General features: G+C 36.9%; 1 protein-coding gene across 8 annotated transcripts in view; it reads left to right on the forward strand.

The window, feature by feature from the left end:
- The window catches only part of LOC136833433 (polyhomeotic-like protein 2), an 88397-nt gene that overhangs the window by 1174 nt on the left and 62223 nt on the right, over positions 1-25000 (forward strand). For 2 of the 8 annotated variants that reach the window (XM_067095582.1, XM_067095586.1), the window contains exon 2: positions 16892-16947. The exons of the other annotated variants lie outside the window; for them this stretch is intronic. The gene's annotated coding sequence lies outside the window, so the exon portion shown is untranslated. The remainder of the gene's footprint in view (positions 1-16891; positions 16948-25000) is intronic. 8 annotated transcript variants of the gene reach the window in all.

Below are 25000 nucleotides of genomic sequence, written 5' to 3' on the forward strand. Positions count from 1 at the left end.
CACCATAAAGACAGTTAGACTGGCGTAACCTAAGTTCTTTTCAGTGGGTTGGGATAATGACTGTAGTTAGATAATAGTTTTTGCGATAGAACTCGGTGAAAGTACATTTACAAATTTCGCATTATGCCCATCATAATCTTATTTCGTTGTTTTTGGAAGTTTTTTTTATTCAAGAATTAATATTCTGAAAGTGTAGAAGTGTTATTAATTATTAAAAAGTATACGTCTAACGTTACCATTATTTATTTTTTAAGCTTTGAAAATTTTCGAGTTTTGAAGGACTGCCCTTTCCACATTATTAATTAAATAACTATCGTTGTACTTCTCAAGATATTTTGTCGAGGCAACTGAAGGCTATTTCGTATAATATATTTTATATATATATAATATATATATATAATATATATATTATGTGTGTGTGTATATATATATATATATATATATATATATATATATATATATATATATATATATATATATATATATATATATATATATATATATACTATATGTCACATATGTGTCACATATAGGTGCCATTTATAAAAAAAAATAACACGGACCTCCTGATGTGTTTTTTTTTATTGTACTGTGTTGTTAGACTTTTGGCAAGGTATATGCATTTGTAATTCAAGATTGAGAACTAACGTCGGAGTTGTAAATGTTTATGTGAATGATTCGTGTTGTATATATTACAAATTCATTGAGACTCATGACTGATTGCAAATGTATAGGGATGGCTGTGTCCTCAAGTATATTACGGACTTGGCTGTGTTTCAGTGCTGTTAATCATCTTAATTGCACTAGATTTGTGAAATGTATATTCTGATAATATATTTACATATGTTACAAACTTTTCCTGGAGAGTGGGTGGTCCGAGGGGTTGTTAGCCATCCGGTTTCAGCAATTTTTTTTTTTTTTTTTTTGTGTGTGGAGGAGTGGGTGGGTGGGAAGGTCCTCCCCACATTGTAAAATTACTCTTTAGCCTGCCAACTTTGCGAGCGTATTTTAACTCTGCGGCCATCTCAGAAGCATTTACTTCTTAATTTTCGTATTTCCCTGTTCGCATTAATAGGTTGCTTTGTAACAGATTTGCTCTCTTTTTCCAGTTTTGCTTCCTCATCAGTCAGATTTACATTTTGTTTTGATTGCAGTTGGTATTCTTGCTTCAAGACACTGTAGATTTTTGGATGCAAAAATGTTATTTTCGCATCATAAACAAGTTGCTTGAATGCATAATTGTTCAAACAGCAGTAGAGCTTTGCGCAATTTTTTTTTTTGTACTGCTTGTGTCACTTCACAGAATGCCACTGACATATTACAGTAAATTCCCTTTTTCGTCGACTGTAGAATATTACCTTTCCCTTTCCCTTTCCCCTTTCCCTTTCCGTTCCCTTCTTTTACTTCCAGCATACCTGCTCATTTCGAGATACTTTGCCTTGCCTCTGTTTCAGAAATACTTATGAATGAATTCCTCGGCCGAGTCCTACACGAGTTAAGAAATAGGACAAAGCGATGTTCTTAAACGAATTCATAATGATTATAACAACGTTATTGGTAATTAACGGTCATCTTGTGGGAACAGTCTACAGCATTAACATCGTTTCCCCAGACTTGATATGTAGACCTACCCACATAAGTGCTTAACTGCAGAAAAATAAATTGGCAACAGAAAGAAATCTCAGCCAGCCAAATCTCTTCGTTTCAGTCAAGAAGAGAGGCGAGATTGGGGTTCAAGTTCTGTGGGTGTGGGCTTAGCCTGAAGAGAAAGGGGTGGGTGGCCAGGGCAGCGGATGCACTCATGCTTTGGTCAATGGCCTTGGAACTCCCCATGGGTACTGGTTGTAGGGGGGGGTATACTGAAGGGAGGTCATTGTTTTGATGTTCTGCTGTTACCAGAAAGCATAATTTTTTCTTGATTTTAATTTTGTTTTACTGTATTTTTGCATCTATTTTTCTTGTTTTGTTTGGTGAAGTATTTTATAGGTGATTCTATTAGCACGTACTGTGGGTTTTTCATGTTTTTGTTCTGAAATACTTGTTTGCAGTGCAACATTTAGAACTTAACAAAAACGTATTTTCATTGTACGATAATATTGAAGTTTATTTATTTATTTTATTTTTTTATTTATATATATATATATATTTTTGCCACCGGTAGGTATGGGAGAGTGCTTTCTAGTTGACAAATATTGTAGCCTACATTTATTCTCAAGAAATGTCAGTTCAGTCTGCTTAAACAAGGCTCTGTAGTATCGCAGTGATCTTGGAGTCGCCTGCCGTTCTAAGATTTAGTTATGTTTAGAGCAACTGTAACACTCTTTGTTTAATTGTAAGTCTGTGGTCATAGCAACTTGAATCTTCAAGACTTGTTAAAATCTGTTAGTTACCCGATGTGATTAGCAGATGTATTGACTGGTACAGCTGTCTGCATACGTTTGTTAGGACCATGGGTTGTTCCCCGCCTACTTCCCACTTGGCCGATAAATGGGCACCATGTCTGCTGGGGTGATGAAACAAGGCTGACTATATATAGGCTATATATATATATATATATATATATATATATATATATATATATATATATATATTATATATATATATATATATATATATATATATATATATATATACTTGTGTTTGTGTTTGTGTGTGTATAGGCATAGGCCTATGTGCCACAGGAAAATTTAAACCCTGGTTGGATGTACTGTTTATATATATATATTCGTTTATATATATATATATATATATATATATATATATATATATATATATATAAACATGTATAATATATATATATACATACATACAGTACATACTGTACATACATACATATGCATACCTATAGTTTTCGTGAGCGTATACACTAATTCGAAGGAGCTCGTAAGGTTTGGCAACTCCCAGCGTTCTGCAGCTGAATATGGCAACTGAAATGATACATCTACCTCAAATGGCATCACAGATATTCCCTGTAATTAGCCAAAGCATAACTGTAACTGCACTCGCAGATGGGACACTTCCCCAAATGACATAGTCTGCAGACCACTGGGGTAGTGTTATACCACCCACCCCCACTCTCCCCATCACAAAGTATCTGTACAAGGTCCCAGTTTTCTCTAAGATTTCCTGCAAAGGGCTTTTTATTTTGTTGTTCACGGTTCAGCTAAAGCTGATCTGTAACTTTTTGAAAATTAGTAGTTTGTATATAGCCTAAGCAAGCTTAGGCCTAATTATTGATATTGACGTGGGTAGAAAAAGTTTCGTTGTATTGGGCATTGTTTTTGTTTTCGATACAATAGGCCTAATTGACGTTTGTTGCTATTCGTTCAGTTTGTATTGACGTTGAAAGGCAGTAGTTCCTCACGATCAGGAATAATCTTGGTAAATAATGGGAGAAGCCAGGTAACGACACAGCTGTAGACGGGAATCAGGGAAGACTAGGCCTGCTGAACGTTCAAAAATACCAATTGTGTTCCTTGAAGCAGTTCCATTGATTTACATCGAAGAAGAGTTTTTTTATTGGCATTTTTATATTATTTGTTCTCTTGAAAGTTTTGACAAATGCATTATGAACAGCGCGTGAGTAATATTCCTTAAGTGTAAATGTCAAAATCCCTGTAAGCGTTTATGTCGTTTAAAGTTCGCCTGTCTTCCACGAAGCATATGATATTTCTCCTTTCGTTTGCAATGGATAGCAGCAATCATATATATATTACATATATATAATATATAATTTTGTATATTTTTATTTATTCCCGTGTACATTTTAGTCCTTCTTTGAGATCCATACTTACATCTCTTTCATACTTAGCCTATCTTTTTCGTGTCGTGAATAGTTGCACATTAGTTTTGAATAATGATAATATTGTATTGTTTTTTATTTTATCGTTAACTTCCATTTAACATCCCTGCGTGGTTTAAAAATAAATTTTATGAGAAAATCCCTTTTTTTTCGTCATAGATGGATCGATAGTTTTTTTTTACGACATATCTTGTAACGGAAGTTTTAGCAAGTTCTGGAAAACAGTAACATTTTGGGCTTGTTATGACCGTTGTTGGCAAAAAGACGTTCTGTTGAAGAGGAAAAACATTTAATTATATTAGGGGCTAATTGTTAGTAGCCAACCTGTAACCTTAGATGGAAAAGCAGAACGCTGCAAGTCCAAGGAAGCCAAGAAAGAAAGCAGCCCAAAACGGGAAAAGGAAAAAGAAAGAAGTAAAAATAGTATATATATGACAGATAAGAAGGAAAGTGAATATAAAAGCAACTGAACTGAAATGGGAGGATGCTCAGCAATTAAAGAATTTACATCCAGCTTGTATCTCAGAAGTTGCAATGATCCAACTATTTAATTGACTAAAACCATCCCATGATTTAGTCACAGGCGTCGCTGAATGAAAGGTTTAGCTTTTAGTAATGTTAGATTTGGAACGTTAGCAGCCCGCAGTGCACCGTAAAGAAATTAATAATGCTCGGTTTTAAATGTACTCATTAAATAAACCCATTTATATTATATATTTTATATATATATATATATATATATATATATATATATATATATATATATATATATATATATATATATATATATATATATATTAAAATTAAACATACATACAAATTCGTATACGAAAGACAAAAAATACACAATGTAGGGTAATATTATATACATACTCCGTTATTGCTTGAGAAATTTTTCCTTAAGCTTTCCAGAGGCAAAATGTGTGTTGAGCATTTCTTCGTTTGTTTGCTTTTTATTGATTCACGGAGCAATGGAATCCAAATTCCATTGCATGTAGGCAGTGTGGAGGATAACGAACAAAAACTCACAAAATATTGTTACCTGTTTGTTTATACAACAGATACAAAAATTGTGTAAGGTTCTTAGTGTCAGTATTTAAATATGACAATTTTGAACGCTGAGTTCTTCGAAAATACTATACGCGAAGGCACCGTTTGGCTCATAAGGTAGGCCTAGGTTAATTACTTGCGAATTCAATCCATTTATTTAGATCGAATAATTAGACTTTTTGGGGGTAAGCTTGTTGTGCTGTACAAATCTTAATTACAGTACTGAAGAAGTTATGGAGGAAATTCCAGTAGCGTTGTAAATTCCAACATTCTCTCTCTCTCTCTCTCTCTCTCTCTCTCTCTCTCTCTCTCTCTCTCTCTCTCTCTCTCTCTGTCTGTTCAGTTTTTGAAATTATCGCGCTGTTTTAAAAGTGTGCTAGGTATAACGAGAAGTGGGTGTTATGTAGAAAAATAGGACTAGGACTGTCTTGGGAAGACTAGCCTAGCTAATTATACAGCCTATATGATCATTAATAAAACATTTAAAAGTTATGGTAAAATGGCAGATAAACGCTCTTCAAGGCGCTTTCCAACTTGCTTTGGTAGTTTCGAGTTTGAATTTCGAGTTTGCTTTGTTGCGTTCCTTGGGAATTTTGCTGTTTTGTCAGTCTTCAGGTCAGAAGTTTGATTCCAGTTAAGACTTAACAGAACGCTGTTCTTGAATACTTTCAACCTTTGGTAATTAACCAAAGTCATTTTAATTACGAGGTTTTAGATCTATCCTAGATCGTGACCCCCAAGGGTTTTACCCCGATATATCCATCTTTGCGGCGTGTTTAGTACAAGCCCGTTGGGGAATACCGTAAAAACAAAAACAAAAGACTGTAAATGTCATAAAGATAATGACCCCCAAGAAATATTAGTCCTAGATAACGACCCCCGAAAACCCTTGGGGGTCACTATCTAGGAAAGATCCCGGATTTTTATTGTGCATGAATTGTCATATTTATTTCAGTTATTGGTAATTAAATTTATAATGCATTTGGTTATGACTATGTTAGAATAAAGCTTCCTTTACTGCTGGAGTATTGCGCCGTGGTTGCAAAATTTTGATTCTTGTAGGTTTGTTGTGTCGAAGAGCCCGGTTAATGTTATTCCAATTAAGTAGTTAAATTTTTCAAGAAATTTTAATTATATATATATATATATATATATATATATATATATATATATATATATATATATATATATATATATATATATACACATACATATATACATACACATACATATGATATATATGTATATAAAGTTTCTTCCCACTATGTATTTTACGATATTTTTTATTTATGTAATTTTGGCATATAGGAATATTGGAACCGGATGTGTGGGACTCTGAAACGTTAATTTTAAGTTCTGTAGCACTGGGCCATTAAAAAATGTTATTTTTTTTTTATCACAAGAAAGCGGTTAATTTGCAGAACATGCCCATTAAATCACGAAAAAATTTGGGAAACATTTAGTATTCTCGTGAAGTTCAAAAATGTTTCGCTTTCTTTGAGCAGTAAGTCGTAAAATCAGATTCTTTTCTTCCGGTCAACCATTCTCACTTTAAACATAACATCTTCATTTCAGATGTTTAAATTACACATGCATTATCTATTATTACGGCCTGACGTGACCGTGTAATGTGGAGCTTTTCTATAGGAAAGACTAGGTGAGTATTTTCGCGCATAAGATTAAATTTTAATCATAAAAATGAGACCGATATTGCTCGACGGCGGGAAATTATGAAGTAAAGATCGAAAATAATTGAGCCTTTGATGATTAGTTTTACACCGGACCAAAATGAGCCTTTTATTTTGGGGGGCGGGGCGAGCTGTGATGGCAATATGAAAAAAGTAGCACAGGAAACCGGGATTTCACTTCTTTTAGTGGAAGTACGATAGAGGATGGTTTGTAAACGATCGAGTTTGGTTAGTTATCACTGGTAGTTTTTTGTTCTTGGAAGAGCTTGGCGCCGTTGTTTACACTAAGGCTTTATATTCTGCTGTCATATAGCTTCCCTGTTATGTCTAGACTTTTCCTGTACTTTGTGAAGGTGTCAGAAACGAAGTTCTGTGAAATTTCTTCAAGAAGGTAGTGTTACAGAACCCAGAGGGAAGCCCGACAGATGTTGCGAACCTCAATAGTTGGAAGGCGCTCCTCGCACGCTGGCTAATACGATGTGCCGAGTTTTAAGAAAAAATAACATGAAGGCCAATTTTTTGTAGCACTGTATGAGCATTAAAGTAGTATATGAGTATTTAAGTAAGCTACTTGCAAAGAAAAGCTCCCTGAAGCGTGGGAAGTGAATTGGGACGGTTTTTGAGACCGTATGTAGGGAGATTTGGCAGTGGTGCTCTGTAGGTCTGGTAATCATGGCTCTGTGAAGGGACCATCACTTGAAATACATACCAGAAAGGATGGTTGCTGTGCATTGGTGAAACAGGCACTTTGATTCTGCAACTCTTTTAGAGTTATAATTTGGGTCAAACACTATTGCAACGCCAAGTTTAAAAAGCTGTGTAGAATGTTTACAGTGCGTCAGCAGCGGACGTTATATCGAGGTCTTGTGAGGAACAACGCTGTGCTGCCGCCCTCACTTCGTCCTGTACTGTGGTGGTTGGTGTCCTCACTTTGGTCGATGACCTTTACAGATCGTAGCCCAGTAACACTGTGCTTGGTCTCCTTTCATTGCTCTTCTTATACTAGACATCTTAGTCAGTTTGTTGACGTTTGAACTAAATTAATTGCAACAACTCCAGCTGATGGAAATGCACCATATTTCTGTCTCGAAAGATCTTTCTGGTGGTGTATGGCAAGTATCTTGGTTGTCCCGAGTCTCCCATGTGTTTACCAAGTGAACGAGTGGCGGCGGGCTTCTTCCTCCTCCTTCCTTCTCCTCCCTCCTCTGCCCCTCCAGACATAGCCTACTCCACTCCAAGATCTCCCGATTCCCCTCCCTCACTTGCTCGCGTTCATAGTGCTTTGATTCCGTTGTTCTGTCTTCGTAATTTCATCTTTAAAGGTAGTTCTCTTTTTTGAAAGCCGTCATGGTTAAATCTCTCTCTCTCTCTCTCTCTCTCTCTCTCTCTCTCTCTCTCTCTCTCTCTCCAGACAACATTTGACAGTCTAAGCCATCTTGCTAAGTTTATTGATGAGGAATAGCCTATTTGACTTTGTTACTTGTACTGGTTGAGTTCAGACATCCGCAAGTATAAAGAACTTTGTATTTTATCTCAAAGAAGCAAGGGGGGTGGGAGTGGGAGGGACGTCTGCGGTGACTAGTGTTTTATTTTGCTATTGCATGCCAAAGCCAAATTTTCCCTCACGTTTGGTTAAAAAAAAATCTCGGTTGAGCAGGTGCACCAACGTAAATTTATTACATTTTGGGCCAGTTTGAAGATTTTCAATGTTAACGAAGCAAGTCCTTGGCCCACACTAAACGGTCTACACTTTTAAGTTATCTTTCATGAATCATAAGCAAGCTTTTCGCCACTTCGTAAGCATAAGAGCAGGGTTTTACTATATTGTTGCCCAGTCACGTCCAGAGAAGCAGCTGCCTTTCACCTGATGGTATTGTTTTCTAGAGAGCGCTGTCTAGTGGAGCTGTGATACGGGATACCATGGTAACTAAATTATGAATGTTACCTTTTCGGATGCCTTTTCAACTCCCCACTGTGGACCAGTACCCCCAAAAATGCCAGGGAGTGTAACATTTTCAGGAATCTATTAAGGCAGAATAGGTTGGCGGTCCTGAAATATAACGGCTCTTTGTTATGAATTTGATTGTTGGGAAAAAGGGGAAATTTATTTTATATAGTACCAGCTATAATGAAAATCTGTATATGCAGGAAATGCACACGGGTATTAATTTCAAGCATAAATATACAGTATATTCTTGTAGCCTAGAATTCCCCGTAGGGGGTAGTGCCGTCAGTTCATATCATGCAGTGTACTGTAGGCATTATAACTTAAGGGTCTTTGTAGCATGCCTTCGGCCCCTAGCTGCAGCCCCTTTTACTATACCTCCACTCTTATTGTCTTTCTTCCATCTTTACTCTTTCCAACCTCTCCTAACAGTTGTTTCATAGTGCAACTGCGAGGTTTTCCTCCTGTACACCTTTCAAACCTTTAATCTCAGTTTCCGCTTCATAGGTCCCAGCGTGTGGCTTTTGGCCTAAATTCTATGTTCTGTTCTATTCTATGAAGCCTAGAATTGATCACGAAAATATAATTTTTTCCACCATTTTGTTTGTTTTTTAAGATGGGAAGCTTTAGAGGAAAGCAAGAGCAGTCTGTCCTTCAGGTTTTTTCTTTTATTTTGAATCTTCAGTGTACAATATCTACATTGTTTTTAGAATTGGTACATATTTTCATAATAGCCACTATGACGTTAATACATTTTTTTTTTATTTTACAGTTTTCTTTCATATACTTTGACATATTTTAGTAACGTTACATTTTCTGTGTATTCTTCCGTAAAAAATTTAATTTTATTCTTGAAAGCTTCCAACAAGATCACTCTAGTTTTTGCCTTTCTGTTTTCAATATATAAAAGCAAATTAGGATCATTCGTCAACATTCCCAAAGAGCGTCTGTACCACACTCCTGCAAAAAAAAAAAAAAATTAATAAACAAGAAATCTGATAACAGAACCATTGCCGTGTTTTCATCGCGCTTTGCCACTGCTTCGAATCCTAGATTAAGATGAACCACACGTACAAGATTACCTTCAAAGAACCATCGTCTTCACCCACAGAAACAGAGAAAAATTCACTTGTTCCTCCTTACCACCAGTCTTTCCAAGACTGTTGTTGTTGATCTTTTCAAAACAGGCCTCGTGCTAGCAAGCGCTCTTGCCCCTGGAGCCGTCCGTATTTTGCCATCTACTCTTTGAGACTAGGCGAAGCAGTCTGAAAACATCCTTGCTTCCATGTGTGCTAAGTTGTATTTTGCTTATTTTTTTTTTTTACCACATAATCATAGCACCGCGTTATTCTTCTGTTTATCTCTTCTGACCACACATCTTTCACATCAACGTTGTTCGCTTGATCACATTCAGTTTCCACTCTTCCTTGGTTGTGACTTTCTGGTAGGCCTACTGTATGTGAGAAGGAAACCAGGAAGAAACGGAGTAGCGGAGTTTGGAAGGCTGTGTGGATTTATTTATTGTTGCATTTTACGCATACACTTTCCCATCCTTCATGGCTTCAGTTATTCAGGCGATATGTATGCAGTGTATGTGTATGTATATATATATATATATATATATATATATATATATATATACATACATACATACATACATACATACATACATACATACATACACACACATGTATAGCCTATAGGCTATGTATACACATACTAAGAAATCACAAAAATATGCACGTAATTTTGTTCATTAGCTGAAGCCACAGGAAAAGCATGAAAAGAAATGACAGAGTGCCCCGAAGATGTATTATAAAATACACGAAAGTACTTGGCGACCTGTCGTTTATTTCCAAGCTTCAAGTGAGAAATAAAATATTAAGTGAATTTGGCTAGACATTGTAAACGTTGATTAGAGATTTCAGTCTCTTGGAATATTCATGCTCCTTTTAAGGGGAAGCCATATTAAATTGTAATTTATGACACGAAATTTGATATCCTTTCTGTGGACTGTTTATCGAGAGTGTGCAGTAAGAATGGTTGGGGACATTGTTTGATTTATCTGGGTATGTGCTTGTATACGTAATGTATATGCTTAGGCTATTCTGAATATGTATGTATAGTTCACATTTTTGTTATAGTAAGCTGTACAGGTTCATTCACAAATACACCTGCTGCTGGATGCAGCATTTTCTTCTGAAACTGGATGTAGCATTTTCTTCTGAAACTGATTAACAGTAGATTTATCGTAAAATTAACGGTGCTCGCTCGATAGCCCGCATAAATGCGAAAAAATTGCAAAGAGTGAAAACGTTTATGCAACATTAATTTTGGCCTAACATGCATCCAAGGAAGAAAAAAAATGATCATTGACATATGAATGAAAATCTTCCTTCAGAATCTGTTTAGACGCTAAATGTAACCGAATGAGAAAATAAAAAAGAATCTAACCATGAGGTGCACTGTAGGCATTACTTAAGATACTTTGCAGCGTCCCTTCTGCCCGTAGCTTCAACCCCTTTCATTCCTCTTACTGTATCTCCGTTGATATATTTCTTCCATCTTATCCCCCACCCTCTCCTTGTAGGCTTAGTTGTTTCATAGTGCAACTTCGAGGTGTTCCTCCTGTCACACCTTTAAAATATTTTTACTCAGTTTCCGTTTCAGCGCTGAATGACCTCATAGATCCCAGCGCTTGGCCTTTGGCCTAAATTTTATATTCCAGTTCCATTCTACACATGAGTGGGAAGGTTATTGCCAAACTTATTCTGGGAAATACCAAAAAAACAACTAAAAACTACCGTATGAGTTTCAGGGTTAGTCCATTCTAGCCTTGTTACCAGCCAAAATATCTGTAGAAAGTATTTTCAGAAAATTTACTTGATAGTTACATAAATAAATGTGGCCTTCGGAAGTATTAGTTCTCTGTATTACTAAAATTCATGGAGAATACTTGAAGTAAATAAATAAGGTAATCATGCAATTTGTCGCAATACTTTATTGGATAAATTCTCTCTGTTGTATGTCATTCATAAATAAGATGTTAGTGTACTGAGAGAGAGAGAGAGAGAGAGAGAATGTCTTAAACCCTTGGGAAGGGTACGTGCCAAATGATCACACTCTATTTCCCTTCTTGTGTAGAGACAGAGAATGGGCTCCCTTCAGTTACTATCTCTCTCTCTCTCTCTCTCTCTCTCTCTCTCTCTCTCTCTCTCTCTCTCTCTCTCTCTCTCTCAAATTAGAATCATTTTGCCGGGTGTCTTATGTTTTTCTGTTATACACACTCTATCAGTAAAGAAGAATAGAAAGATACACGACAAAAGGACATTATTAAATGTCCTATTATCGTATATCGCAAGGGCATGTAATGATGTTCTTAAGAAGAATATTTCTTTGGATTACCGCAGTTTTGCTGCACAGGGTATTGTAGTTCATTTAATTTTCACGGTAAAACACTTTTGGGTTAAACTTTTCCGCTCCCTGATTGAATTTGTCGTCATAACGGCTTAGTTTTACTTCCAAGAGATTTTTTGAGTTACATAAAATATGAGTAATATGGCAATAGTGTTGCTGAGAAATGATTACTCTCACTTCCTTTTCATTCGAGGGGACATCGATTGTCATTATTCGGTTTAGACACTTGAAGGTTTAGTAAATACTACAAGTAGAAATCACACACGTTTTATTTACTTTTTTGATGCGTGGCTTTCTTTTCGACGTTAGTCCACACTCTTTTTCACTCTCGCGGAACTTTTAATACTTTAGGCTAGTCTAGTGTTGTGTGGTTTGATGTTCAAAACTGTTTTATAGGCCTTTTTTTTTTGTACCAGGCCTGAAATAGAGATAGCGTTTGTTCCGAAACCATTATTTGTTATGAATTAAAGATTTTTTTTATAGACAATTGCTTGTTTTCATTTTTTGATCAAGACTTCTCTTTCCATTGGATTAGCCATTTACAAACACACGCACATACACACACACACACACACACACATACTTCTTATTTTTCTTTTAATATTTTATTCCCATTTTTGTACATATATACACACACATATATATATATATATATATATATACATACATACATATATATATATACATACATACATACATACATACATACATATATAGGCTATAGAGAGAGAGAGAGAGTATTGAAGTGTGGGAAATTATATAAAAGTTTTAAATGTGCATACAAGCCCACCGTTAGTCTTTTGATGACCTTATCTGAATGGAAGTTATTCAAGGGGAAAAATACCTTCAATTTTAAGTTAAGCACTGTCTTCGTTTTCTTTCTTCACATCCTTCGTAATTGTTTTTATCTTAGAACATGTGTTTTCAATTATAGTTTTATTATATTATCTGCTGCGTTGATATTCAGCACTGGCAATCAAGTTCACAAAGCAACAAACATAGTTCTTAATTATGCATTCCGTAGAGTTTGATTGTCTCTATTCGATAATGCTTTTTTGACCAAACATTGATATTTTCCCTTGTTTGAAAGACGAGAGGCAATCTATCTAGTTACTTTTGTCACCGTTTACATGATGGCTGCATAGGAAATGGATGATTTCCTTCTGAAACTTAGTCTCTCTCTCTGCAAGATAATTCTTGAACTGAAAACAGGTTAGAAATTGTAAAGCTAACATCTCGCCCAGAATGTTAGACAGTTCAGCTCACAAAGTGAGTGCTCAGCGTTCGATTCCCGTACGTCATCGCTAGTCGAATGATGCGATTTGCAGGTGGAGACCAAAAGTAAAGAACAGAAGGGCCTCGACGAGGTAATCCTTACTCCTTCGGGGATGAAATCGTTCATAAGATTTCCTATCTATCTCTCTCTGTGTGAGAAAGGTGGACAGAAAATGCGCTAATTGAAGAACGGACTGAGAAACAGTAGACAGCGGAGGCCAGTTAGTTATGTAGATCGCCATCCGTCCTTCTCACTTCTGTGTCTGTCTGTCTGTCTCTGCAGCCTTGACTTTGGTGCACGAGATCTTGGGCGGGCACCCGCGTACCCAGAATAACCTTTCAAGGGTACCGTGCTTACTACTTGCGTATGGATCGTAGGTGAATCACTCCGGGGTGACATGGCGTTGGCGAAAGTGATAGAACAGAATAGTGTTATGCTACGTAATAAAAAAAATGAAAATGTGTTACTATGAGTTCGTGTCTTCTTTATTATTTTTAAATTTCCGATTTCGAAGTTACTGTTGATCATGATTTTAAAGGATGAATTCCGGGCGTCAGTAACATCGGTCTAAAACGAGAGACTTCTGGGGAGTATTTGCGCAATGGTCGTGTAGGCTAAGCTTTATTTTCACTGATGTTCATTCACCAGTGTATTAAAAGCTACTCTCGTGATTAGGGTAAATGACAGAACTTCAGGAAGACAAGAGTTCAGGAGGGACATTGAAAAGTTTAACATATCACCACGTTCAGGACGAATTGGGGTTGGGCGAGCCAAGGCGACTCATGAGAGAATGGGTACGAAGCTGACAGGAGTTGTGGTGGTGGTGGTGGTTGTAGATGGAGGGCTGGGGATGAGAGTGAGGGGTTGGAGGGGGATAAGATGGGTAGGAGCCACCAGACCCAGAGGATTGCCTGAGAAACTGTTCTTTGTCGCAGGTTCTTTGCCCTGACAACTCCAGAGTTGCTTTCGCTCTTGTTTTCCTTCACTCTGGTGTCTTTTCTCCCCGTTTGTGTGTAATGCATAAGTTATATCCATTAAAGCTTTGTAATTAGTCAAAAACACGGGGGGAAATGACACGGGAATCTGAAGTTCTTTCAAAATCCATTGCCTGATCTCTTAATGAATGGTATTGTTTGGAATCACGACCCCGGGCAAAGTTTATTTATTAATTTTTAAAGAAACAATCTTACTCTTTTCGAATGTAAACGGCTTCATGTAATGCATTACATATTAAACGGGGTATGTTTAGTTTGGTGAAAATTGTTAACATATTAAGGAAGTGGGATTTTTACATCCTCTCCTCAAGACTGCAGCTGCTTTATATTTGTCCAGAATTATGGTATTTTAAATGTTTTTTCTACTTATAACACACATCAGCGTTATACTCATCTGCTTTAAAGGTTCACACACTACGGATTTACAAGTATACATGAACACAGACCAACTAATATATATATAACGGCAATGCCACGAAGGAAAGAGAAACAATGGATTACTGCAAGTAAAGGACTAGAAGTCGAATGGGCTTGCAGTACCCAATTGTTTCTCTTTCCCTCGTGCCATTGTCTTTATTTATATAGGCTATATTCATCACGTTCCATATTTTTTAGTGATTCAGTTATACATACATACATATATAGGCTAGGCTATACATATATGTGTATATATATATGTATATATAGATATATATGTATGTATATATGTAGCCTAATTACTGCTTTGTATATTTTAAGTTTTTCACGTTTAAGGCAATTTATATAGTTTTTATTTTTGTTAAACTTATGGTTTTATTTATAGTTAGTTATAGTTTATATTTTCAAATATAAATTACTCTTACTTTTTATTTTTATGTGCATGAGTCATTATTTTTTACAATAAGTGTTTCATTTTATTGAAGCTTGCTAACATTTTAGGCTTGTTAATTTAGAGAGCATTATTATTATTATTATTATTATTATTATTATTATTATTATTATTATTATTATTATTATATTAAAGAAATCTGTAGGAAAAGCTATTGAAACCCTGTTCTACTTTCATTATCAGTTGATAATGAGAGATGGTCATGCTCTCGAAACCTGCCAGATTAGGTGTTATTTTTCTGAACAGCAGCGAATTTTAAAAACTACTAATGATTTTTAATTTCATCGGAATAGGCTAATGATTTCTGAATTCATTAGAATAGACTATTTACAAGACAAATGAATATTCGTAGGTGGGTTCTCGATATTTGAACCAGAGATGATATTTTTTTATTTAGATCACATATTATAAATGATTGCTTACCTTACAAGTGCAGCTCGTGTTAAAATTTCCTGTTGATCTTATGTGAAAATAAAAATACAACATGTATATCGTTCCTTTGAGTTCAGAATGGTATCGTAGCCTATTTTAGGCATTAATTTCCTGAGAGAAGTTTAATATATTGCTGTTTGTCTGTGATTAGCGTTATCGCAAGTGAACTTCGTTAAAAGCCCACCATGCACAGTGACTCAAATTATGTTTAATTCTCTCTCTCTCTCTCTCTCTCTCTCTCTCTCTCTCTCTCTCTCTCTCTCTCTCTCTCTCTCTCTCTCGACGATCAGTGTTTGACTCTCCTGTCCTCTCGAACCAAGAGAGGAGAGAAAAAATTTCAGGCGTGAATGGTCATTGCTCCTTCAAAATGTGTGTTGTACCATGGGAAACTGGATCTCTCTCTCTCTCTCTCTCTCTCTCTCTCTCTCTCTCTCTCTCTCTCTCTCTCTCCAGACAACATTGACAGTTTAAGCCATCTTGCTAAGTTTATTGATGAGGAATTTCTCTCTCTCTCTCTCTCTCTCTCTCTCTCTCTCTCTCTCTCTCTCTCTCTCTCTCTCTCTCTCTCTCTCAGTATATTATTGGGAACAGTCTTCATCTCAAGACTTCTTCCTTGGGAGTAGCCTACTTGGCATTTAAGCTAGCCCTGTCATTAGCATGAAGTATTAGGGATATATAAGTTTTTTTATTATTAATGATTCAAGTTTGTATATGGGCATATCCTGGCCTCTTTACGTTTTAATGTTTATACAAGAATCCTCATCTGTGATTTGCACGCTTGAGAATATCATAGGAAAAAGGATTTATGGTTCACAATCCCAATTTAATATGCATGTAAATTGTTAAAAGAATCAGAAGGGCGTTATTTTATTGATGATAGTCTTTCTGATAAGATAATGCTGATAGAAGGGCCACTTATCATAAGATTTAACCTTCCTCTTCTTCTTGTTCCTAACCTTATGAATGATTTTTGATTAATGCAAAGCGTTCTTTATCTTTGTCGTAATAAATAGACCAAATGCAGTTTTTGTTGGATGCTTCTCGGCAACAACTAGGAGAAGCTTTGTATTGTTTACTCATTTATATCTTTAAAAGTTTACAAATTAACGAGTTAGGCTGTTGGGTCATTGAACATTTAACTAGAAACTCATACTTGGTCTGGGGGAAATATAGACTTAGGGTTGTCCGGAAGGCTGGTTTGACACTTAGGATAAACCAGTTTAGTTTTTTATATAGTATTTGATAGACTCAGGTAACAGATAATGTTTAGGTGTGAAGAAACTGATTCAGAAAGCATAACGTTTTGTTGTCAGATTGCAAACACTTGTAAACATTGGCTATAATGATTCTCGTAAGCTTTGGGCGTGTCGATTATTCATCATATAGGTTTAGTAAACTATTTTCTAATCTCTTTCCAGTCTACCTGGAAGACCAGAGATGCGAACCGCTGACACTGCTCTTAGCTGCCAGAAAGGTAGCTGATTCTGTTTCGGTAACTTATTAGTACGGTTTATTTTATTGAGGGATAGCCTATGTCGATGCAGGGTATATATGCGCAGATAGCTATGTTAGTCTAGGAATTCCTCTTGCGAACCTCATTCACATGCTACTGTCTTCACTAACTTTTGAAAAAGAAAAAAATCCTGACATGTTTATCTGCCAGTGTACTTTTTGGGAGTTGAGTGTAGGCATGGTGAGAGTGTAGGGCTAATTAGCTTACACGCCAGTCTCGTATTAGTGAATAATTGTGGCCTTCCGTGTAGGGAGATGAAGCCAGCTGATGTCATAACCACTATATACTTCATAAGATTATCCAGCATTTGCCAAATATTCATTCTCCGCTTACAGTCGTTGACATGTTTCAAAATGTTTGTGATAGGTTTGCGATAAGTTGCCGTCGTGTGTTTACGACATGTTTTTATTCTAGTGTGGTCACACTTTAAGGGACTAAGCTCCACGTCCATCACTGTAATCTTGATCTTTAGTGGCCAACTTTTAGTAGTTTTATACGTATATAATTATATATATATATGTGTGTATATGTATGTGTGTGTCATTTTACAATGAAATGTGTGTGTTACTGTGTGTTTATGTGTGTGTGTATATATATTTACAATGAAATGTATTTATATATATATATATATATATATATATATATATATATATATATATATATATATATATATATATATATATATATATATATATATATTTATATTATATAGGTGGTATATGTAAACTTATAAAGTTTTACATATTCAATTCTTTGGTCGTCTTCGGTATACATGTAATCGCCAAGAAAGCAAAGAATGTTGCATTTCCCGTGTAAATGTGCATTTCTCTGCAGCCGTTAGTAATTGTTCAAAGGAAAAGAGGCGTCACATTGTTGAAAGAATACAAATCCTTATATATATTGTGTGAAGTGACTTTCTGTTCGAATTCGTACACAGAATACAGGTAAGGAAGGTTTTGCTCTGACAAAGAAGTGTCCTTCCATACCCTAACGTTATGTAAACATGCTTTGAAACCAGAGAATTGATGTTGAGAAAAATGAAATCGTACCTCTGATGTCAAGTTCAAACTTGATTTTAGATTTGCCCTTGAATTCATGTTTAGACTAAGTATGGCCGTAAATTTTACGTTTGAGTTCAAGTTGAAACCTTTAAATATTTTTTTGTGAATTTTATTCAAGAGGAAGATAGTACACCTTCGACTTTTTACGGCCAAGAGTAGTACAGACTCATTCAATTCCCCCGGAAGGGGACTGGCCCAGCGCACAAGTTGTAAAGTTGGATTGATAATAGAGTTAACTGGGGCCCCACTTAAGCCGTAACACATTTACTAGTCATAACATTAACACCTTTGGTGCCTATATTCCGAATTTCCCCCGGGATCTTGCCGGGGATTGGATCCTATAGAGCGGGGGAGGCAGAACATTTGAAAATTAATTTTCGAAATGAAGCTTTCAGGGAGAATTCGGGGAAAAAAGGGATGTTTTGAATCTCTCTCTCTCTCTCTCTCTCTCTCTCTCTCTCTCTCTCTCTCTCTCTCTCTCTCTCTCTCTCTCGCACATACACGCGCGTCCGTAAAATCTTCAGAGTAGGAAATTTTGTTAGAATCCATTCTCAGGTGGTTTCTGTTTTATTTGTAATCTACTGTTATTTTTTGCATTTTGATATAACTTTTTTCACCGCCATAGTTTGCAGTGCATTTTATATTTCCAAATGCTGTTTGTGTCTTTGTTTGCAATTTTATGTATCGTTTTTATCATTTATTATATATATTTTAGGTAAAATGATCTCACCTTCGTAATATTGTGCGCACAAGAATATTTTTCCTTTCCTCTTCTCTAACATCAGTTTACTGTATTGCCATCTGTAATTAAGTATGACCAACTTCTCAGAGAGAGAGAGAGAGAGAGAGAGAGAGAGAGAGAGAATGTTAATGTTGATCAGATCGGAAAGTTAGGAATCGTAACGGATGGAATAAGAGGGAGGAGGAAGTAGAAGAGATATTGGATTACGACTTTTGTCAATTTCATTTGTTTGAGGCGAATGTGTGAATGACAGGGCCCCGATTATAAAGGATTCCTTTTAAGTTTCGGCATTCAACCTTAATGAGGCTGAGACCATTTAATGAAAAGCTCTCATTCCAGCAGGTGACTACACAGCTCACCATTTGTAAATCGTGGTGTTTATAAAAGGCCACCGGATGGCAACCTTGGCTGTGGGTGCTGTTCGCTGTGGCGGGGTTAAGCGGCATATGAATGGAGTACTCAGTGCTTGCTTGCTTTCAAGGCGAAGGCGGATCTGGACTATGATTAGCGCTTGTTTCCTTGTTTCTCTGTAGCACGTTTTGGGATGAGCTCGTCTCGCGCTTTGGCTTCTCTCTCTCTCTCTCTCTCTCTCTCTCTCTCTCTCTCTCTCTCTCTCTCTCTCTCTCCAGAGAGAGAGAGAGCCTCGACGAGGCGAGCCCCCACCCCTAAACCGCGATGGAACCAATCTGATGGTAATATCTTTTTCTTGTCTTCGGCAAGAGAAGTTCATTCTGTTGTTGCTTATGTTTTTATTTTTTCTTTAAAGGGGACGAAAGGTAATGAAACATAAGTTGAATAACATACATCGCATAGAAAAAATTATCACTTATTACATTTCTTTGGCTGTAACACAACTTTCAGAAGTCCGTCATGCCGGTAAGCAGTTCTCTGACTATTCACTCGGCATCAAGTGGTTAGAAATTACTCTCTCTCTCTCTCTCTCTCTCTCTCTCTCTCTCTCTCTCTCTCTCTCTCTCTCTTTCTTTCTGTGTGTGAGCGTCTGAGAGCGCACAGTCGGTTCAGAAGGACGACCGACATCCCGAGTGATCGGGCGACCGCGGTGTGCTAACGTGGTCGGCGGTCGGTGACTGTGGAAGCGAGACATTATCGCCGCAATAGGAAGAGTACATAGATCTCATACTCTCTTGCCTCGGCTTTGGTTGTTTTCCAGAGTTTAAAAAGTTGGTGGTTTAGTAGCTGGCAATTTGTATACGTCAGATGGTGGTGGGAGACCCACTTAGCGTATTTTCCTTGGACCTTATTAAAAATGCAGTGATTGAGGAGAGTGGGTGACTCTCATTTGACGATTGATTAAAAATGTGTTCTTTTCTCTGCACTGCATTTCGGTTTCTTTGCAGCGTTTTTTAACAAGTAATATAATTTAAGAAATTCTATTGCTATGGGAAGCAACTTTTCAAGGCTAGCGTACCTTAATGATCATTCAGAAAGGAAGATATTTTCGTTAGGTACAATGAATCTTACTTGTTTTTATATTTATTTATTTTACAATTTTATAAGTTGTTATTGTTAATAATTATTACGCTTCGGACGTTCAGCTTGGATATAAGAACTCACTGTAGCGTAGTAAAAGTCGTTAAATATCTGGAACTGTGCTTATTTCATCAGGGATCCGACTCAAATTAATTTTTATATGAAAAATACACTGTCTGTCTTCTCTTTATAAAACAACTTATTGCATATTGTAGAAATATGTCATGTATTTTTTATAACGAAGTAAACAGCAAAGTGAAATTGTTTTATTATTATTATTATTATTATTATTATTATTATTATTATTATTATTATTATTATTATTCAGGAGATGAACTGTATTCATATGTAATAAACCCACAGGGGCCATTGACTTGAAATTCAAGCTTCCAAAGAATCTTGTACTCATTTGAAAGAAGTAACGGAAGTTAATAGCGAATACAGAAAGAAGAGAGCAGCTATTAAAAAAGAAACAATCAATTAATAAATAAATAGATAAAAATGTAAGTAAATTGTTAAAATACAGGGAGAATTGTTTTAGGGCAGTAATGCATTGCATCTTCGCTTGAACTTTCGAGGTTCTAATTGCACAACACCCTCAGTGAGACTGTTCCACAGTCCAACGGTGTGAGAAAGAAAGGACCTCTGGAACTGAGAAGTTCGACAGCGAGGCGCATTTACTGCATATTGGTGCTTCTGCTGTTCAGCAAATCTGGCCGCTCGCGGCTGGAAGAGAGAACAGAATTCATTGCCTATTTGTTGCGAGAAAAGCTCTCTTCCGGCCTTATTAATCTTTAGCCTCGAGATATCCTTGGTAATACTATTAGAGTTTTTCTCGTTACGGTAATTCTGCTCCGATGACTTTGGCCTCCAGGTAACTGGGATCGTATATGACGTTTTGTGGTCTTCGAAGCTATTTCTAGTGTGTGGTTTGGCAGTCAGGTAAATTTTCCTCATTACGATTTGAAATTTGAGAGAAAGTGTTTTGTTTTATTCAAGTGCTTGATTGTCAATGTTATGTATGTTCATTATGTCCCTCATCACCACCTTGTTGATTAACAAGTAACTTTTTTATAGTTTGAAAAGGATCAAAATAAAGATGTTTTCCATGTCTACAGTTTGGACACTCGTTTATAGAAAACGTGAAAATTGCTAAAGAGTTAATTCTTAAGTATACTATTCACATGTCCGAAATTGATCGTCGCTGAACGTGTCAAAACAGCATCAGGGTCCCAGATCTGATGTCTGATTTGCTTTCTAGATGAGGATATTTCATATATGTAAAAAATAGGAGGCCAGTATTCTTTCTCATCATTTAGGTTTAGAGTAGGTCCAGGCGGGATACCCGCAGCGCCACAACCTTGTGGTAATGATGTTTGAGGACGTAGTTTAACCAGTTCCTTGAGGCAGCAATCCCACTAGAACCCTAGTTATAGTTTGTTATAGGCATGGTGTCAAAAAAGAAAAAGAAAACTTAAAGCATTGGCCGATTCATTGGGGCAAGATTCTCACCAAAAGAACCTTGTTAGCAGGTTGTAACGCTTAGTGAAAATTAGGCACTGTTAGGTAACTGTTATGTTATGACACCTGCTCACGAAATCTGCTGTCAGAAGCCTTCGTATTATGTCGTAATGATGAAATTAAATAACTTTTCCTTTTCAGGCAAACTATTTTTTTTCATTAAAGGCATGCTTAATTGCAGTGGATGCGAAATTATTTAAACATCGAGGAAATTGGAAATTAATGCAAGCCAGAACAAACATTGTTCAGTTTCATTGTTCGCAAGAGCAGCATTGGAGTGGACGCCTTAGTGACGTACACTTACGTAACGAGAAGCAAAGAATGCGTAATGTCTCGGATAAGCTGCCTGTAAAATACTTCCTGCACTAGAATAAAAGCAATGAGCGTTTCTGTTAGTGCTCTCTGTCTCCCACTAACTTTTAATTATTCCATGTTAGATATATGGTTTTTCATGTGATGAGTTTGGTTTACCATACAGCCTTTTTTATTTACCTCATTTCTGGAAGCTTCGGTCTTTTTAGAGGCGGCTGTTTATCCCTCCCTGTATTGGTCCCCACTCCTTACTCTCTCTAGTCCCTTTTCTCATTTCCACCAGGCCTAATAGAGAGAGAGAGAGATAGGATGTTTATCCCTCATTGGATTAGCCCTTACTCCTTCTTTCTAGTTCTTTTTCTCATTTCCACCAAGCCTCAGAGAGAGAGAGAGAGAGAGAGAGAGAATGAATATGTTTATCCCTTCTTGGATTAGCCCCCTACTCCTTATTCTCTCTAGTCCCTTTTCTCATTTCCACCAGGCCTCATTGAGAGAGAGAGAGAACGTTTAAACTAATTGGGTTAGCCCCCACTCCGTATACTCTCAAGTCTCTTTTCTCATTTCCACCAGGCCTCATTGAGAGAGAGAGAGAGAGAGAGAGAGAGAGAGAAATTTGAAGGTGACTAAAAGGCTGGGTGAGCATGACTACAACATGCCAATTGCCAGCGAGCGCATGCCAAGAATACACCATGTCACATTTTTATGGACAAGGTCAGATGACGTGTGCTCCTGGTTTCGTACCTTGCACAGGCGCTCTTAAATGCTGTCGCCCAGAAATACATCATCCTGCTTTTCCACCTGTGCTTTGAGTTCATTTGCTTGTTTTGATTTTGCGGAACTTGATTCCTACGATAAGGCTGATTTAACTTCGCTTGACAGTAATAGTACTCAGTCATAGATTCTGTACGTGCGGGAATAAACATCAGCCAAGGATTATTATTATTATTATTATTATTATTATTATTATTATTATTATTATTATTATTCAGAAAGAGAGGATAGAGAATTGAAATATATATGTCTTATATACTTAAATACGTTATGCATATATATATATATATATATATATATATATATATATATATATATATATATATATATATATATATATATATATATATATATATAGCCTATATATATTTAGATATTGCAGTTTCAAGGAAGATGATGAAGACGACAAGAAGCAAAATGATTGACATAGTGGGCATGTTTCTCTTGTGCATATTTTACTGCAAGACGCTTGCCAATAGGAAATATTCAACTCTTACGTAACAGTCAGGGAGGCAGTTCATATCTTACTGCGGAGTGCAAATAAATACTTTAAGTAAAGAAAAGAAAGCAAGAGTCCAGGATTAATTATCTATCTATCTATAATTATAAAATCCTAGCGGATCTTGTTTGCCTCCCCCGGATGACAGTAGGGGAGACATGACAGCCACCCATCCCCTGCAAACCGCTTTGTCTGCCCCGGGTGGGGGCGGAGTAGGTAGGGGAACGGGAGGGTAGGGGAGACATCCACCCTCCTTCTGCAAACCAGTTTGTCCGCCCTGGGTGGGGGCTGGGTAGGTACAGGATCGGGAGGGTAGGGGAGACAGCAGCGCCGGGTTCCAGCGCGTCCCAACACGCTCATTAAAAATAAGACACGAAACGACCAGAACAGCTTTTTTTTTTTTTTTTTTTTTTTCTAAAAGAAACTAGGAAAATTCCACATTGGGTGCTGATCCAGACAGGCGTAATGTTCGTCCTCCCAGCGCTTACTTTATTTTAATTTCATAAGGAGTTGAGATTCTCTCTCTCTCCTTAATGTTCCTTTTAGTTTGTTAATTATAATTATAAGATATAATTAGCCTCAGAAGAACACAGTAAAATTAAAGAAGTTGGGCACCATAGCATGAAGAGAGAAAAGAGAACGATGGTAAGAAGCAGGAAGCAGTGCACCTGGGGCCTAGGATGGGACGTTGCAAAGTTTTTTAAAACTGTCTAATGTTCTGCGCAAGGCACTCTCTTCGTGATGATACTTAATGATGCAATTACTGTAAATTGCAATATAACTGCGAATCATTCCTGTGCACCCAGTTCGAAGGAAAGGTTATTTACGCCAAAAATTTCTTTCAAAAATCTGCGAATCACGACACTAAATTAGAAGCTGTAGCCCCCCCCCCCCCTTCCCAGGGGCAACCAGCCGTGGTAGCCTATCTCTGAGGTAGCTGTTTGCAGTGTCCCTCATATTTTTCATGGTCTGAAGTCTCACAAGGTATGGCGACAGTGAGTCCTGAAATCACTCGTCGCCATGTCGCTCTTTGAGGGTGCGTCCGCACGATCAAACAGTGACCCCCAGTCAAACATTGTTACCAGATTATGATGGAGAGTGGGAATGAGCGTCCGATGACGTCAGAAGCACAAAAACTACGGGCGTGTATCTGGCAGCAAACAGTGCTACCAGAGCCTCTCTACCCGTTCACGGGGCAGACTGGCGGGCAAAGATGAAAACTCGACTAATCGAAATATGGCCCGGGAGTTATTTCGTTTTTGTTAGTGCAGTACGAATTCATGCCAAAAAGGACGCAGCAGAATTAAAATAAAATGAAGAAAATGACGTTCTGCAGCATAATAATAGCTACACTTTGCCAGAACAAGTGACAAAAAAAAGGGAATGTTCCAAGGTTACTTAGAAGTGCAAGGTGAAGACAGGCAACAAGTTTACATGAACTGCGAGATGTGTACTCATCAGACTTTAAAACTACGCTTTACGATCCTCTAGAGGAGGTAAAACCATGTATAACTAAACAGGACTTTTATAACGGACAGCATATCCCCAGAAACACGTCTAGAGGCAACACTAATTTTTCTGTGAATCGGATGCTCCTACATGGAACAAGAATTATTC

This window comes from Macrobrachium rosenbergii, chromosome 51, assembly GCF_040412425.1.
Source record: "Macrobrachium rosenbergii isolate ZJJX-2024 chromosome 51, ASM4041242v1, whole genome shotgun sequence".
Lineage (NCBI taxonomy): Eukaryota > Metazoa > Arthropoda > Malacostraca > Decapoda > Palaemonidae > Macrobrachium > Macrobrachium rosenbergii.